The following is a 17,333-nucleotide window of genomic DNA, read 5'->3' as shown; positions in this document are numbered from 1 at the left end:
GCGTGGGCCCGGCGCGGCGGCGGCGGCGGGAACGGAGACCGGCGGCGGCGGCGACAGGCCGGGGAGGGGGCGGGGGGAGGGCCGGGAGGCGGGGAGGGCCGAACGGAAAGGGAGGGGAGAGAAAAACAAACAAACAAAAAACCACCAAAAAAGCAAACAACAACACCAAAAAAACCCCACCCCAAACCGCCTCAAGCCCCGGCAAAGCAGCGAGCGGAGGGGAGAGGTCAAGGGGCAGAGGCGAGGAGGAGCCGCCGCACCGGGAGCCGAGCGGCGCCGGTCCCCGCCGGGCAGGTGAGAGGCCGCGGCGAGCGCGCCGGTCCCCAGCGGACCCCCCTCCCCCCCCCGGTCAGGCCCCTGCGCGCGCGCGCGGCCGCTCCTCACACAGGGGAGCGCGCGCGAGGGGGTGGGGGGGGGCGCGCCCACCCCTCCTCCCCCTCAACGGCCGTTTAACGGTCGCCCGCGCTGCGCTGTGAGGGGCCGCTCCATCTCCCCGCCGCCTCTAGGCCTTTCCGCCGGGCCGGGAGGGTGGGGGCGGCGCGGCCCCGGCTCCGCAGGCCGCGGAGGGCCCGGGGATGGCGGCCTCCCTCCTTCCCTGCCCGCGGGGGGAACCGGCTGCGGGCGACCGGTGCGGCGGCGGCGGCGGCGGCCTCGTCGGAGGGGGTTTCCCGGAGGAGGCCGGTGCCTCCGTGCGCCGGATGGGGCCGGGCCTGCTACTTGCGCCCAGGTCCTGCCCCGCTCCGCTCCGGGGCGGCCGGTGCTTCGGGTGCCCGCAGTTCCTGTCGTGGCGGTGGGTCTGTAGAGGATGGTCGTTACCTTCCTGGGAGGGGATCGCGTGGCCTGCCTGGTGCTTTTGCGTTACGGAGGGAGGCTCTGACAACTGGCCCGGGTGCGCGCGTTAAACGGCGAAGAGAGCAAAGATTAATTTTACTTACTTTACCTGTTGGGGAGAAAACAGAGGCAGAAAGCTGCTAAGGCCTCTTGAGAGATGCAAAACAAGGGATGCCTTACCTATTTAGCACCTGAAGATAAAGAAGCAGGTGCTACGTATGGGAAGGGAAGAAAGATTGTTTAGGTACCTCTGCAGCGGACCTAGGAAAGGGGGAGCTGGGAGAAATCCCTCCTCTGAGGGCCCGGAATAGCCACTGCTCCGCTTGCAGGAGGACACAGTGAGAACAGGGAACAGGACAGTTGCTGTTTACTGCTTAGGAAAGCAGGGAGCAGCCACCCGGAGGTCCTGCCGCTTTGTAGGCCAGCGGGGAACAGAGCATGGCTGGGGAAAGCAGGAGGGAATGCCTGTTAAAGAAGGATGGGGCAGAAAGTTTTGTGGGGACAAAGGAACAAAGATGGTGGAAAGGGAATGGAATGGTAAAGAGGGTGAGGTGAGGAAAAGAGGTTTTGCAAAAAAGGTTTTGCTGCTATCTGTGCAGCAAAACCAGGAAAATAAGCTTTATAGAAAGGAAGAAAAAGTGCGCGCGTAAAGGGAGGACAGAATGAAATGTGCATTAAGCTGCTCTGACAGGTTTGCTTGGCAAAATGGCAGCTAGTTTACTGTCTGCTTCAGAGTCTGGAACTATTTTGCTGCTTTGATTTTATGGGGACATTATTTTGTGATGATGGCATGGTGCTGCAAGTATCTTTCGCTCTGTCCGATGGCCCTAATCTTTGAAGTTTTGCTAAAATCTGGGAATCAGCTTGCTTATGAGACCTGGTGAGCGTTTTCAGACTATCTTCAGGACTAACAAGGAAGCGGAGGAACTGCTTCGGTCCTGAAGTGATGTGGTTGCGCCTTTGTGTCTGGGTACCTGTGGTGCTGGGAGAAGAAGTACTGCCTTAATGCCAAAAATTGCTGAATGCAACTTCCACTTATTCTTGAGAAATTTTAAAAGACAAATTAAATTCCTCTTCGTGATAGGGGCAAAGATAAGGTATGATCTCATTCTTTGTGAAATGTGTAACTGTTATGACAGCATACTAGGGCGATAAACTTAGGATTACACGAACAGTTGTGTAATGCAGAAAGGAGATTAGATGACTTGAATTTAGAAGAAAGGAAAACACCCTGGGATTTTCACTGAATGTGCAACATGTAGGAAGCTGCTCTGTTAGCCTCTGAATCCTTCTGCCAAAAATATTTCCTTTTCAATAATTCAGCTTAATGGCAGATAGTAACTCTGCTCAGTATTTTTGATTGCAAAGCTTAACTTGGTAGGATGCTTTTTATTTTTCTAAACCTGACTTAAATATAACATTACGAAAGAGCAAAGAGGAATCAGGTTTTGTGTCAGGAGCATTAAAATAGTGTATTAAGTGTCAAAATCTCACTGACGAAAGAAATCTGTCAGACTTTCTCTGAAGATAGCTGTGGAAAGTTATCCAATGGCATTTTTGTTTAGTGGGTTCTAGGCCTGTCTGTCGTCAGAGCTCATATAATTGTGCATAGAAGAGAAATCATTTTTTTTTCTCTCTCATGAGCAAAGAGTTTAAAAAATAGAATAATACAGCTTGACAAAAATGACTGAAAATAGTTTTAACTGTCTGTGGCGAAACTTTATAGGTAGCGAATGGAAAAGGGAGTAACAGTAGCTTAGTAATTTGAGCAAGTCTTGGGAGCTGGGAATCCTTGTTTCTTCTCAGCGCTGCTAACTTTCTGTGCAGCACTTGGGGAATTTACAGAACCTTGCTGCCTGTCTTTATAGGGAGGTGCAGGCAACTGTTCTCCCGTTTTACAAAAAGCTTTTTTATAGTATCACAGTACGTGTCGCTGTAGCAACTAGGAGAGAGCCCCAGTGGTGGAGACCACAGTTCCATCGTGCCAGGTGCTGTACAGACGCAGGACGAACAGCTGACACTTGCCCCAAGGACCTTAGTCTCGAGCACAAACCAAGAACAGAGGTAGATGTAGACCAAGCATTTGAAACGTTCCTTAGCTGTAAGTCCTTGTGTCATAGTTCCTTTGAAAGACGGAGAATAGGATGGCCGAAGAAAGGCTTAGCCTGAATGTTAAGGAATGTTTTCGCTGGTGAAAGCTTTGGCCTCCCTACCTCTTCTTCTTATTTCTTTTATGAAAGTACAGCTGAAAGAAAATACTTTGCCTTGCCTTGTGCTTATGCTGTATCCTATTCATTTTAAATTCCTTCCTACCTGCTGCTGCTGCATTCAAACTGCTATGTTGTCCTCAAAGGCCCAGCTTGTCCCTGAGCAGCATCTTATTCTCTTCTCTCCAGGTTCAGTCCGGTCAGCCCAGCTAGCTGCCTTTGCCTGTCCCTCATGCAGTGTGCTAAAGGGGAAGAAGGCAAGGTCTCGAGAAACGTCAGAAAGTCATGCGCTAGCTCGGCCTTGTATTTCCGAGTCTGCAAGCTGTGATAGGAGGTGGATGAGCAGGGAATTAAAGACGACTGTCCTCAAGTGAATCTTTTGATTTGTGTCCTCGGGTTAAGACACAGTCCTTGTTTCAGAACGGCCAGTTTCCTTTCTGCACAACTGGAATCCCTTGGGAAGAGCAGTAAAATTCCAAGGCTCCTGCCAGTGGAACAGTGAGTTTCAGCTGAAGGGAGAGAGCAGCGGTGAATGAGGAGAGGAGGAGGGTTGCATTTCTTTAGTAAAAACTGAATTAATCTTGTATGAACCATTGTGATAAAGATGCCATGGGAATAATAGTTGGTTTGTTCTCAAAAGACAATCTCTAAGTCAGATTTTCAGACTTGTTATCTAAGCAAGTAGTTTTGGGATTTGTTTCGCTGGTGGGAAGAAAGAGCTCAGTGATTTGCTGATCCTGGGTTTCTAATTGGTGATTATTATAAAGCAAAATAATTAGTTTTGCATGATGCTAGAGATGACAGAAAGCTCCCTTTAGCTGTTCCTGAGAGTCCTAGCAGTTTGGTTATTCAGGCTTGCCAAATGTTGCTTCTGTAATCTAGAACCTGTTGAAAAGCAATCTCATGCAAGTGAATCGCCTTACGGATGCCTGCATTCAGCAGCGCCTTGTCAGCACGCTCTTCAAGCTTGAAAGACTTATTTTTTTATAATGAAAACTGGTCAGATTAAAGTGTTTCTTTGAGGAAACCTTGCAACGTATGTGTTGAAGTTTACTTCTTAATTTTTGCTTTCACGGACTTCGTGGCCAGAGTTGTGTCCACTGTCTCTCTTATTCCTGTCACTGTTTAGCACCTTCTCTCTGAGAGAATACCTGTTAATTACGACTGACAGCCAAAACTTACAGCATTCGAGAGCCTAGGGTGGAAATACTGCTGAAGCTCGAATGTTTGTGAGTTGTAGCAAGGGTCTGTGCGGAACAGAAAGTAGGTTACCTGAGACAGCTAAAGGTGGTCTTCTGTTTCTTCTGCCTGGGGTTTTAGAAAATCATCTTAATCTCTTTTCTGAATATCTGTTAGCCCAGTGACTAAGGTACCCATCTGGGAGACGGAAGACAGAAACAAGTCCTTATTCTGAAATGGGCAGACTACTGTTTTTTATGTTTCCACAAAATGATTTATTCTTGAGAAAAAGATAGTGCTTGACCCATAAAACTAATTTGATCCAATTCTGATTACAGCTAGTCAGGAAACTTCTAACAGGAATAGCTGGATTTTGGTGTAGGGATGTACGTTTAATGTGACTGATGCTAAACTGGGCTGGCTTACTCAGAATACTTCCAAGTCTTTTTTGGGAAACTTTCTTCTAGGCGGAAAACCGTGCAGTTTAAGCTATGGTCTTGGTAAACTAAAAGATAACCAAAGCTAGTTGCTGAATTAAATGCAAAGGACTGCAGGAGCAATGATGAAAATGATGGTGATGCAAAAGGTGCTTGAAACCTATATACTGGCAATGCAAACTTCAGCAGAAGACTGCTTCAGAAGGAAGATACCCAGAAATGCTCTTCTGTCCCTCCTCTATTAAAATCACAGCCAGAACCAGTTTCTGAATGGTGAAGAATTTCATGAATCCAGACAATGTAAGCCGTCATCACGTCCTAGTTCCGGCTGCTTCACATATTTTTATCCTTTGCCAGACAAGTATTTTTCTGAATTAATCCCTTTATAACCTGTCACCCTTCTGTTTTACTTTAGTAGTTGTACATCCTTGAACTTCTGTCTCTGAAGCAGAAGTAGTGCTTAACTGGTGAAGATCTGTGAATTTTCTGCTTATAACAGATATCTTGCTCGTCCAGAAAAATGACTGTGATGGTCCTGTTTAAAAAAAAAATGTTAATCTTCTGCCCAAGCTTGTAGCTGCAGAAAATATCGGAGGCACCTTCTATATGTGCGTGGGAAGAGGCTGTACTTCTGTGTGATGAAGTGGTGCAGTATGTGGGAAAATCCAGAAGTCTGCCAAAAGTAGTCACATAGATGTGATTTACCTGGGAATGGTTTCAGAAACTCGCTGTGTGTGTAGCACCCAAAACCGAACTAGTGACCTAAGCAGAAGCAATCATGTAGCGGGCTGCTAAATATAGTCTGCAGAAGGAAAAGTGGTTTATTTGCTTGTTATGTACAGTTCTTTTTTTAAATGTTATTGTCTTTTCTTCTTTAACTTTCCATACCTTTGAAAAAATGAATGAAGTGAGGATGTTAAGCATTTACTGTGGCACAGTTTCTTAATAAAGTCGTTGCAGTAGGAAGTGGTATTCAGATATGCAGTGTTTTTTGTTTTTTTTTTAATGCGATCAGTAGAGATTAATTCTGATTTCTGTCCTGTTGAATCAGGAAACATATCTTTGCATTGAGAAGAATCCCAACTGTAGATATAGAAGCAGGGTAGAGTTTGTGCTGGTTTCAGATAGTCGTTTGACAAGGAAAATGAGTAATTGCAGCTGGAGAGGTGTAGAGGAAAAAATGAGTGAATCTGATGGGTGTGTTGTGATAGTAAATGCCTGCTGTAGGTATTTCTCACTTACGTGAACTCTTTCTCAAAAGTAGTGCTGGAGCCAGATAGAAATCTCATTCTTACCTTCCTGGTGCTAGACGTGAATGCCGCTTCCTTCACTCTTGTGATATGTGGGTTATTCAAAACTAGAGATGTTTCCGTTTTTCACTGAAGGAAGAGCAAAACCACATAAGAAGGATTAAGATATAAATCAAAACCAACTAGCAAGGGCTATCAAAGGATACAAAAATTATTCTGCAAATGAGTTAATAGTAAGAAGATCATGGAGGAAAGAACAGGGAGGAGAACTTACTGCTCAGCGGCGCTTCGGCTGAAGTGTTCGATCTCTTTTGTAGTTGACTCTCGGAAGCCCAAAGCAGCCAGCTGGCTGGCAATAGCGACAAATCAGACTAGAGGAAGGACAGGTTAGCACACAGTCATCCAAGGCAGAGATTTTCATCTAGGTACGTAAAGGACTGACTAAGAAAAACTTTCAGTCGTTAGTAGGCATCTTTTGAGAAATGGCAAATAGCTGATGATTTGAAACACTAGCAAAGAGCACACAGTTTGTATAGGTAAAAGAGTGGGAAGAAGAGTGGAGAGCAGGGAGTCATCTCAAATTCTAGAACAAATAACCAGGTGATTTGCTAGCACCTAAAAGATTATGGGGAGTTAGTAACTGGTTAGCTACATGTATTTCCTTGACAAAGTGAGTTTCCTTCTTTCCCTGTTAAGATGACAGGCCTGTTTCTGGATACAGGAACAAGAGCTGCTGTGTATCTGGTGTTCAGTAATGTTTTTGATTTTCTTTTTCTAATAAGATTCTCGAGTAGGTGAGGTTTAAAAAAAAAAAAAAAAAAAAAGCCTAAGATGTTGCCACTATATAATGGATGTAAATTGGTTAAATATACATTTTGGAAGTACCAATAAACATCTAATCATTAAAGTGGACGGCGGTACTGAGAGGGATTCCTGTGGGGGCTACGTGTTTTCGTTTATGATTTCAGTGAGCGAATACACTATGCATGTTAAAGTCATACATGACATGAAGCTGGGAAGGACTGTAAATATGCTATGGGACAGGATTAAAAACTGAGAAATGGATTTGACGATTTCAGTGTTGCCTGAAAAATAGGATACGGTCCAAAAAGGACAGATGCAAGGTTTTTGTATTTAGGCAAAATAATCAGCTGCAGGAATCAGAATAATTGATTAGGTAATAATCCAGTATAAAAGGATCCTTTTCCCCATACTGAACTGGTGAACAATCATCTATGGGGAAAGGAGGAGGGGAGGCAAAAGGTGTGGGGATTTTTTTTGTTTTTTCTTGGTTTTTTTGGATGTAAAAACTGGAACGCAAACTGCAGGTTATGAGGTAATCCTTCCGTTCCACCCAGTGCCGGCAAAGCTTCGTTTGGGCACCCTGTGACCCGTTTTGGGTATGACGCTTGAAAAATGATGCGAACCGATTGGAGGGACTGCGAAGGAGAGCCGCCAGACCTCGGAAAGCATGGTCGAGGAAAGCTGCGGGCACCGAGGTTTGGGGTAGAGAAGCCTGGGGGGAGGCTTCAGGAGTTTATTCTCACAAGCGTTGCTGCGGGGAGGAAGGAAGTGCGCCGTTTTCCACACCCACTGCGAGCGGCACAGAAGTGGTGGTTTACATAGGAGGAAGGGACGCAGGTAAGAAGTTGTGCAAAGCTATCTAAAGCTGGTTATTAGAGCAGGTTGCCTGGGGTGGCTGTAGAGTCTCCAACTAAACGTTTAAGAACAAGTTGGATGAATATCTCCTGGGGATAACCCAGGCATAACTGGTAGGCTCCGAGTTAGGTTTGTGAATTGGCCCCCCCACTAGTCTCTTCCAGCCCTGTTTCTTCAGAGTCTTCTCTTGTACCTCAGCTGTAACTACTTGGGTGGCTTTTGCTCTAGCTGTGCTGGGAGACTCTCCTCCATGACTCTGGTTAAGTGGTGAGGCAGCGTAAACTGAACAGGTGAACGGCAACCTTCCTTTCAGTTCGTTTTACTGCAAACAGAATGAGTCACGAGGCACTTGACTCAGAAGAAAAAGATTCTATCCTTTCGCGCAGAACTGTGCTATGGCCTCGGGTATTTCACAGAAAGCCGTTACGGTTATACTAAAGTGTGTGTCTCGACGTCTGCAGTTAGCATGCCTCAGGGGGGTGAGGGCTGCGGTGGGGAGCTTTTCCTCTCTCTCTCTCGCTAGTCCAAAATGTACCTACTGCTTGGAAACTTTTGATAAATGACGTGGAGGATGGATCGTGACAGAACTACCCATTTACGTAACGGCATCCAAAAGTATTCTAGATCCTTCATATAATAAATGGAAGGCATGGGCTTTGCCAGCACAAGCGGCTCAGATGTTAAACTTGATCTCGTGGAGGAGTGTTAGAAAACAGCATTATAGTAGAAAGCCAAACTTCTCGCAGGCCGGTGCTGCCTGCGCTGGGTGAGCTGTTTGTTTACGCCTCTCGGGGAGTGTTATATAAAGCTACAATGATACGCAGACTGGAGCGGTTGCTTGTTGCGGAAAGGGCTAAGCGGGTGACATTGTATTCCAAAAGAAATACATTGTAGTCACAACTGCTTTAGTCTGTGGAGCTCGGTTAAGATCTGCAAGAAGGTAAACAACATATACGTGGACTCTTAAGTGTTAATTGAATTATTTCTATGGAAATGAATTTTCTCCATCCTTTAGAAGTTTCATATACGGGTTTAAAGTGCCTGATCGGTGCATTCATATAAACAAGGTATATCCTAAACAAGATCAGGGATTCTCCTTGTTGGTTGTCGTTTGCATCCTGAAATACCTTTTCTTTAGTTGGGGTCAGGAACTTTCTCTCCCTTGCCTCCAGTGCAAGTTGATTGAATTCCTCAGTCTGTTTTGTACCTGGCCACCGAGTAGGAGGAACATACTGAAACAGGCCTGTACATCCTCACTGGAGAGAGAGATGGACTTGGTCCCTTTTCTCCAGTAAATTCTCAGTGTAGCCACATTTAGTGGCAAAACACTGATATGTAACTGCATGTGGTTGTTGCATCATTCTTTTGATATTTTTAGGAGAAAGTAATTCCCTAGCCGCTTGCTGTAAAGCAGCTACATTGATAAACAAAAAGAAGCTGATTATTCCAAAAGTGGCCATGTCATACGCATTGCATAAGAACAGCTGCTGGGTCAGGCTAAAGGTCTGTTTAGGTTGGTATCTTGTTTCTGATCATGGACAGTATTGTGGTGTAGGGGAAGAGTGTGAGAAGAGGACAAGTATGTTGAGATACTGGCAGCTAGCAGAGTGTTCTGGGAGAGTGACTGGCGGCTCAGGGGCTCCTCAAGCCAGAGGAATGCACTGGCTTTGCATTTAATAGTTCGTCATTGCTCGCTCTTCAAAGAATTTGTCCGGTTGCTTTTTTAACCCCTGTGACATCAATGATGTCCTGGGATAAAGACTTCCACAGCTTAACTGCGTGTTTATTTTGAACCGCTCCTTTGTAGCTGCGTTTGATGTTGCATTATTCCTGCTCTGGAAGAAGCAGTCCTTCCCTGCCCCGTTTCCTCAGATAATCTGATTTTAGAGATGTCTGTTACATCCGTTTGTTGATTAAAACCTTTCCAGACTAAAAAAATCTTGACGCATTTCTTTTGTTTCTTTTATGGAAGCTGTTCCATATCTTTAATCATCCTTGTTGAACTTCTCTGTACCTTTTCTTATTCTACTGTATGTGCTCTTTGAGGTGAGGGGGAAGACGAAGAATGACCACAACTGCGTATAGCTCTTAGTGTGTGCATAGCATAGATGTACATATTAATGTAATGATTTCTGTTTTGTTCCCTATTCAGTGCTTAATAATTTCTAATATATGATTTGCTTTTTTGACTGCATTGAGCTAACATTTTCAGAGAATTGATGATGAGAAGCCCAGATCCTGTCCACGAATGGCAATAGCTAGTCTAGAACGCATTCCTGTATATTGAAAATTATTTTCCCCATGTGCATCATTTCATATTCATCAGCACCGAATTTCATCTATCATTTTGTTCTCCAGTCACTTGGTATGGAGTTATTTCTGCCAACTCTTCAGTCAGCCTGATCTTTGCTGCCCTGAATAAATAACGCTTTCAGTTGTCTATTATGTTAATATTATACTTTTTTTCCAGGTAATTTGTGAATATGCTAAACAGCACAGTTCCCTGTGGGACTCTTCTGGTCACCTTGCTCTGTTAAGAGAACCGGACGTTCTTTCTGATCTTTTTTTTTACCTCTTGTGTAACCAACTTTTATCCGTACGAAGGGCCTCCCCCTTTGCTGCATGACAGCTCAGCTTCTTTAAACGTCCCTGATGAGGGGTTTTATTGAACCCATTTTTGAAAGTATAGGTACCCTTTCTAAATTGCATCTCTCATCTATATGCTTGCTTATTCCTTCAGAAAAGTCTAACAGGTTCATGAAGTTGACTCTTCCTCAATGTGTCATAACTATCCGTGTACCCAGAAATTCAATTTCTTAGAGCGGTTTCTGCTGCTTTCTTTAAAATACCTGCGTTAATGATCTGTAGTTTCCCAGATACTCCCTGGTAAAAATTGGCAGAATACCTCCCACCTTTCAGCAATCGTATCGGGACTAGAAGTTACTTGTTACAGTTTAGCTATTTCATGTTTGAGTTTCTGTGCGTGTCCTGGAATAATACTGTCTGGCCGTGGACCCTAGTTACGGTAACACTTTCTTCTGTAACCTCTTCTATTGACAAGCCAATCTGTGACCAATCCTTATGTCCCCGTCACAGAGGATTTCAGCATGGAATCTTTCTTCCCCCCCAACTTCTCTGTCCTCGGCAAAGATGAATGCAATTTTTATTTAGCTTTTCTTCTATGGCTTTACTTGTTTTTTTTTTAATATCCTGATCATCTGTTGGCCCTACAGATTCTCTGGCAGACGTCCTGCTCATGGGGTCTGAATTAGGATTTATTATTAGTTCTTAGACCTTTTTCCAGTTGTTCCTCAGACTCCTTTTTGACCTGCTTTATAATGCTCTTACAGTGTGCAAGAATTTCATTCTCCTTATTTTCCTCGTTTGGACACAACTTGAACTCTTTGCCAGCCTTTTTGGTAGATGCTAGACATTTCCTCTGAGCTTCCAATGTGATAGCTTTAAATAGCCACTGTCACCTGCAAACATTTTGCTCTTCTAATTCCCCTTAAGGTTTCTTTTAAACACACAGTCTCTTTAATAGGTAGTTCCCTCCTCCTCCCCCCCCCCCCCCCCAAATTATGAAAAATAAGACTTTTTATTTTGGACTCGGCTTCTGGAAGGATGTAACTTCAGCCGTCCAGTGAGGCAAAGATGGCAAATGAGACAAATCGGATTGTAGTGCTTGGCCTTTAGTTTATCTAATTAGGGTAGGAGTTTTCTACTATCAGCTGCCCAAGGCCTGGAAAAAATACAACACTGTTGTAATTCTAAAATTCAACAGTAGCTGATGCATCAGCTATGTGGAAAAAATTCACCATACCTAGAAATCCTCTGAATGGTTCCTTGGCAGAGAAAACAGTTGATTTGTGGGGGGCTTATGGACTTTATCTGACTGAGAACTACTTGACGTGCTCATTGTAAAAGCATGTTCTGGTGAGACGGACAAAAGTAAAAGTTATGCGATAGTTCGATGCACAGTTTCTTAATATTTACAGTAGCTAGTTTTTGTATTGTGCTGTCTTTATGTTTCATGGTACTTTTTTTCAAAATGGAATGAGTATAGTTCACTTTCCTTTTACAGGTGAGGGAGCAACGAGTCTGAAGAGGATAAACCCTCTGTCCAAAATCTGCTGTGCAGCCTTGTCCCAAAATTGAATTTTTGGTTTTCTCTCTCCCTTTTATACCCTGTGGCACTCACTATTTCAGTAATGTATATCCTGCACATTTTCTTCTCTGAATTCAACCTTTTCCAAATTAGTTTTGCTTTTTTTTTTTTCTATCATGCATCTCCATCTGTTGTCTTGCATGAGGGGGATGGTAATAATATTTCTGAAATTGTAGTAAATGATGCTAAAGCAAACTAGAACCATAATTTAAGAAAGATGCTGTTTTACGTGATCATGTTTCTTTCTGTATAGTGAATTAACAGTAGAGGCTACGGCATTGCTAACAAGAACTGGTTTGGGCAAGAACTTAGTGGTGAGGAAGAAGACTGGAAAATGTGTTCTTGTGTTTAGTAATCTAATAAAGATCTTATTAAATTTCCTTTGGCTAAATGTGAAAAGAAGAGTAAAATTTGAATGGAGTTGTGGGGTTTTTCTAAATGTTGACACCTTCTATTTTTGTAACTTACCCAAACTTCTGTGTTTCATGGTTCTGCTATTTCATACATACCAACAAGGTTTTGACTAATGCTGCTTGAAATATTCTTAAAGTGTGTTGTATGTGTTTGTTTTTGTTTTTTTTAAACTAGGTTTGATGAATTACTGTTCTTAAGCAGGACTTAGCTGACACTCTTCTCTTGTGACATAAAGATCCAGAGGATGTACTGAAAATGTGTTTGGAAGCTTGTTTTAAATGCTGCTCCCTTTTGGTAGCAGATTAGGTTGTCCCTGGGCTGTTAAGATTATTTGTCTCAGTGCTCTCTTTCTGAGCCTTCGTGGCACGCGTTCTCCTGGGTATTCTGTTTGTTACTGCTCAAGCATTTTGAGACATGATGAATAATTTGTAAAATGAGTGAAACATCACTTGCAAAATGAGGTCTTTATTTCAGATAGCTTCTGGATTTTTAAACCGTCAAAGCATAAATGAAGGGAAACAGGCCAAAGGAGAATGGAATGAGTAGCTAGCCCTGAATAGGTACACAATGTTGTATCAAGTTATGTGCAACTCCTTGATCTTTAAATATCGTCTTGCGTTGCTGGCAAACACGCTTTTATTTGTTTTTTTATTTGGCTGAGGGAAATGAGTCGACAAGCAAGTTTAGAGCGCGGCTTCCAAACGTTAGACTGGTGGGAAGAGCTGTGAGGCATTTTCAGGGAGGGGTAAACAAGGAGGGAAAGGTGTGCTGGAAATTGCTCCTCATAACACAAGGAGATTGACCAAGTGATCAAAAATGATAAGTGGTGTCTTGGATTAGATGCACATTTTGTGTTTTGAAGTCTGATTTAAGAACTCAAAACTTTACTGTATTGGTGATATGGCTGGAACGGAGGGGATGTAACCTGAAACTTGATTAATTGAAGAATTTTTAGTTTGGATATGAAATGGAGCCTTCTATAAAGAATACTCCGGTCAGGACATACAGGGTGCTCTGGAGCCTTGTTTCTCAGAGAGCTTAGTCAGGATTAACCTATTCAAGACACCAGCCTCCAAAAGGTTAGCGTATTGGTCATGATTTTCCCATAGGAAGTATTCTGTTGCCTTTGACCTTTGTGTCCTCTCGCCGTACAAAAGCCTATTCTTTCCATGGGAATGTAATTGGAGAGTAGCGACTTGGTGTTAGAGCTGATTGTGTAGCAGGCCTGTGAAGGGAAGTTAGTGTCTTGAGCCCATTTCTTGTTTTTCCCATCTCTGAAGTCTTCAGAAGAATGCTTCTACTTCCCACCCGTGTCCCTCATTGGAGGAGAATTCAAGCTTGGTTCAGTCAGACTTGCTGCAGAAAGGCAGATTTGGGTTCCCATGGTCCGTTCCTCACTTCTTTCCCCTTCTCCCTGTTGCTGATACTGGCATGTTGTTCAGGCTGGGATATGAGGGCTCCTACCGCAGCTGAGATCACTCATTCTCAAGGATGTTTTATTGAAGGAGTCAAGATGATGAGAGCATCTAGCATATCAAGTAAATGAACCACCTCTACAGACTGACAAAAGGCAAGAAAATCTGCTGTCACGTTGCTGGTGCGTGAATCATCTAAAATTTGACCATTTCCTCAATCTCTTTTGGCAGCAGGAGGCAGGGAATTTTTTTTGACCTCACTTGTTTTCAAGGGGACGCTTATGGTGCCGAGTTTCTGGCATCGTTATGGTGAAACCATATCTGTAGTGAGGACTGAAGAGAGATCAAGGAGACCTTTGCATGCCCTGTGGAGACTATAAATCATCGAGTAGACTCGACACCAGTGATCACTCCTGTTTTTCTCCTTTGTGTGTCTAGGGTATAGCCCAGGATATGGAATACCTGCAGCTATAAGCATGTGTGAATGCGTTCCTATGGGATGTGGAAATACCACATAAATTTTAGCATGCGAAGGAAGTAGCATGTGAATACAAAAGTGGTCTTGTCCTCTATGGAACCTCTAGTCTATGGATCAAGATAATAATTGGAGTCCACATCAAAACCTTATTTTTAATTTGGCAGTACAATTTTGAAGTGGTCTGGCTAATTTTGTCTCAAGCAGTATCAGTCCTACTATCTCTGCTTGTGTCTTCTACTTGTTTTTGTATAATGGTCTGGTTCTTGCTGATATCTGGGAATGGAAGCTGCTTGGGAAGCCCACGCTGGGTTGATGAATACACGGCGAACGATTGCGATGGCGAATTCTTGCCAAGAGTCCATATGGCTGCCTTGCCCTCGAGTCTCGAGAGTACAGCAGTCAACTTGATCTGCGCTGTCGGCAGCAGGAGAGAGCAACTGAGTGACCTTTGTAAATCTAAGTCATTCCTGCTTTCCCAAGCTCGGTGTTTTACATGGGAATTGCTGGGTTAAAATTCATATTGCAAGTTTAGGTATCGGACTGCTTTAGGCAGCAAGATTGAGCAAATTATTTTATGTATTGAAGTGCGAGAAAAGTTACTACAGAACAGTGATTTTTTTTCACTCTTACTAGCAGTAGTGTGTTGTGTTCTTATGCCTGTTTAACGAGACTGCCTGATTCAAGAAGGCTTTGTGGAAAACTTGGTCGGAGAATGTGCTTTAAAAAGTAACCAGGTTACTGTTTATAATAGAGGAAAAACTTTCCTAAACTTGAGAGTGATTTTTGTCTCTGAGTTTACCGTAGGCTCGCATAGTTTGAGCTGCCGTTATCTACATGTAAGATTTCTGCCTTTCAGTGCTAAAGGGAGGTCTCCTATGAAGGCTGTAAAAGTCTTTTCAGTTGGAAATGTAAAGAATTTGGAACATGTAACTACTTTGAAGTGAGACAGAGGCTTTTGTCTTTGGAAAAGTATTATCATTCAGCATCTATTATTCTGAGTTTCTTCTTTCTGCCAGAAGAAACCCTACATCACTTACTTTCCTGCTCAGTCTTTCTTATTTATTTTTGGTAAGAATTTTCCTTAGAGCCAGTCAACTAGAGAAATAGTAGGAGTTTTTCAAGCCTCCAGAATATTATGGAATAGCAAATTCTTTCTTCCTGTGTTTGAGCCACAGTTTGTATTAGCACGATTTGGACTCTTTTGGCCAGATACTCATCTACTAAAGAAATATAAGAGACTGTTCCGCATCTGCGTGCGAATGTCACAAGTGTCGTGCTAAAAGAGGTGGCGATGAGAAAGCTGCTGTCTGTATGTAGACGTCTTAGGCTTTATTTTTTTAAACTTAAGCCTTAGTGACGCTTGTAAGACCATGTGAAGGCCTAACGAAGTGTGTTGTATTAAGACTAATTAGATGTGCGCTTACTGAACACCGCTGAGCCTGTGGAGTGGTGGTGCAGCTCATTCTGTCCTTTGCCTTTATACGAGGTGTGGAGGGACTGACCTCTAAAGAACACCTCAAACATGCTTGCATTTCTAAAATGGAATGAACTTTGCCTTTTTTTTTTTCTTTTATGGGTCGTCACTTCTGCTCTGTACTAGAGCTGCAGCTGAGGAACCAATTCAGGACATACTATTATAGATACATCTGCTTCCTAATGTCAAGTGTATGGGCAGGAGCTGCCACTCCTGTATTACTGCCTGACACACAAGCTTGGCAGAGGCTGTCGGTGTCCCATTAGCAGTTCTGTCGTTCCGTGTTCTCTCTCCGGGGTCTCAGTGTCACCAGAGTGGTGCTGTACCACACCGTGGCCGGTTTAACCATGGCGGAGGTGGCGAGGGTTGAGTTGGCCAGTTGGAATTGGGAGCCTGCCTGTTCCATGCAGTGCTGCAGGAACGTGGCTTGTTTCCGAGCGTGGCGAGGGGCTCGCCGGGCGCGCTGGGGGGTAGCGCAGCACGAACCGGATCGCGCTGCTCCTCGGGGCAACCGAGTGGGTTCAGCTTCGGGGCAGCTTCCTTACCTGGTGCTGAACATCCTGAAAACGCTCCACCACAAACTTCTCATTAGAGAAGAGCTTTGAAAGTAGGAAGTGAATCATATCTGCTTTCAGACAGATGGCTGATGTAAGAGAAGGGCTTACTTTCAGCTAGCTGGAAGCCATGGCAAGCCAGATGGTTTTTTTTTTTTAGAAGGATTTTGGATGAAGAGCTTCTGTACTGAGGGAATGGCAAGCAAGATGGATAAAGCTGGGAGTGGGAGGTATGATGCAGTGCGGTTAAGCGACTTACTGATGCTGACACACCAATTCTGACTGAAAAGTTGCTTTGTGTTATGATAGTCAGCATGGAGTATATCGTGAGTTAGGTGGCTTTATAATATATATTATAATTATAATATATAACATGCTTTCTGATCAGGATAATGATCAGCTGGAAAAGAAAGGCCTTGGGGTTATAAGAGTGTGGGCACTTAATGTTCTCCCTGCCTGTGTTGCATTGTGAATGAACAGCAAATAAATAATTGCGCTTATTTGATGAGATGATAGAAGCCCTCTTTCTAGGGTCGTATTCTTATGCACGAGAACTTTTTGTCTCCTTGGGAAGCTCCTTTGCAAGCGTGGGTGTGTGTGTGTGGCAGAGGGGGGCTCGTACGCCAAAAAAGGTACAAGGACAAAGTGTCTAACACGGTGTGTCTGAAAAGTTCCGCTTTCTGAGCAATATTTCTGTTCCTGTCTATGGCTTAGGGAAGGGGCTTCAAAGGGAAACTTTGTGGGTTTCTAAACTACGTGGAGTAACAGCAAGGCTGTCTGAAAACTCCCTGGAGGAGCTGGAATACCTTTGGTGGACGTGGGGATGAGGAATGCTGGTAGGCAGTGGGGGGAGCTGGCCCTGGCGTCCTTGTATCCACCTGGTTCACGCACTGAGGATTTCCAGTCCCCAGCGCTGTTAGGTGAGTGTCATACGCTGGTGTAAAATGTGCTAAAAATCTGCAAAACTAAAAACTTGCTAAAATTTTTCCCTTCGTCTGACCTAGGGACTTTATGCTGGGTTACTCTGTGATGATGTAGCTGCGTTGTGGTTCCCTGCTACTAAAAGAACCGGTCGCAGGCTGGCAGGATTCTCGTGGTTTGATTCAGTAGGTCTCAGCAGCTGAGCTCTGGCGCTGCTTATGTATGCACGTCTGCTGCACGCTGATTGTGAAGTAAATTTATTCCATTCCATTTATATAATGTAATCTGCATTATTTTGCAGCAAACTACTGATTACACGATGGTAATCTGATTGTTTTGGCAATTG

The 17,333-nt window shown here is 43.9% G+C and overlaps 1 protein-coding gene across 4 annotated transcripts in view; it reads left to right on the top strand.

Annotated features, from left to right (window-relative positions):
• The first annotated feature begins 95 nt into the window (after nucleotides 1-95).
• Nucleotides 96-17,333, top strand: part of SCAP (SREBF chaperone) — a 77,489-nt gene continuing 60,251 nt past the window's right edge. For all 4 annotated transcript variants that reach the window (XM_067292084.1, XM_067292083.1, XM_067292081.1 and 1 more), the window contains exon 1: nucleotides 96-294. The gene's annotated coding sequence lies outside the window, so the exon portion shown is untranslated. The remainder of the gene's footprint in view (nucleotides 295-17,333) is intronic.

The sequence above is a fragment of the Apteryx mantelli genome, chromosome 2, assembly GCF_036417845.1.
Source record: "Apteryx mantelli isolate bAptMan1 chromosome 2, bAptMan1.hap1, whole genome shotgun sequence".
Lineage (NCBI taxonomy): Eukaryota > Metazoa > Chordata > Aves > Apterygiformes > Apterygidae > Apteryx > Apteryx mantelli.
The sequence above is the reverse complement of the archived record's forward strand: the minus strand, read 5'-3'. Positions and strand labels throughout refer to the sequence as shown.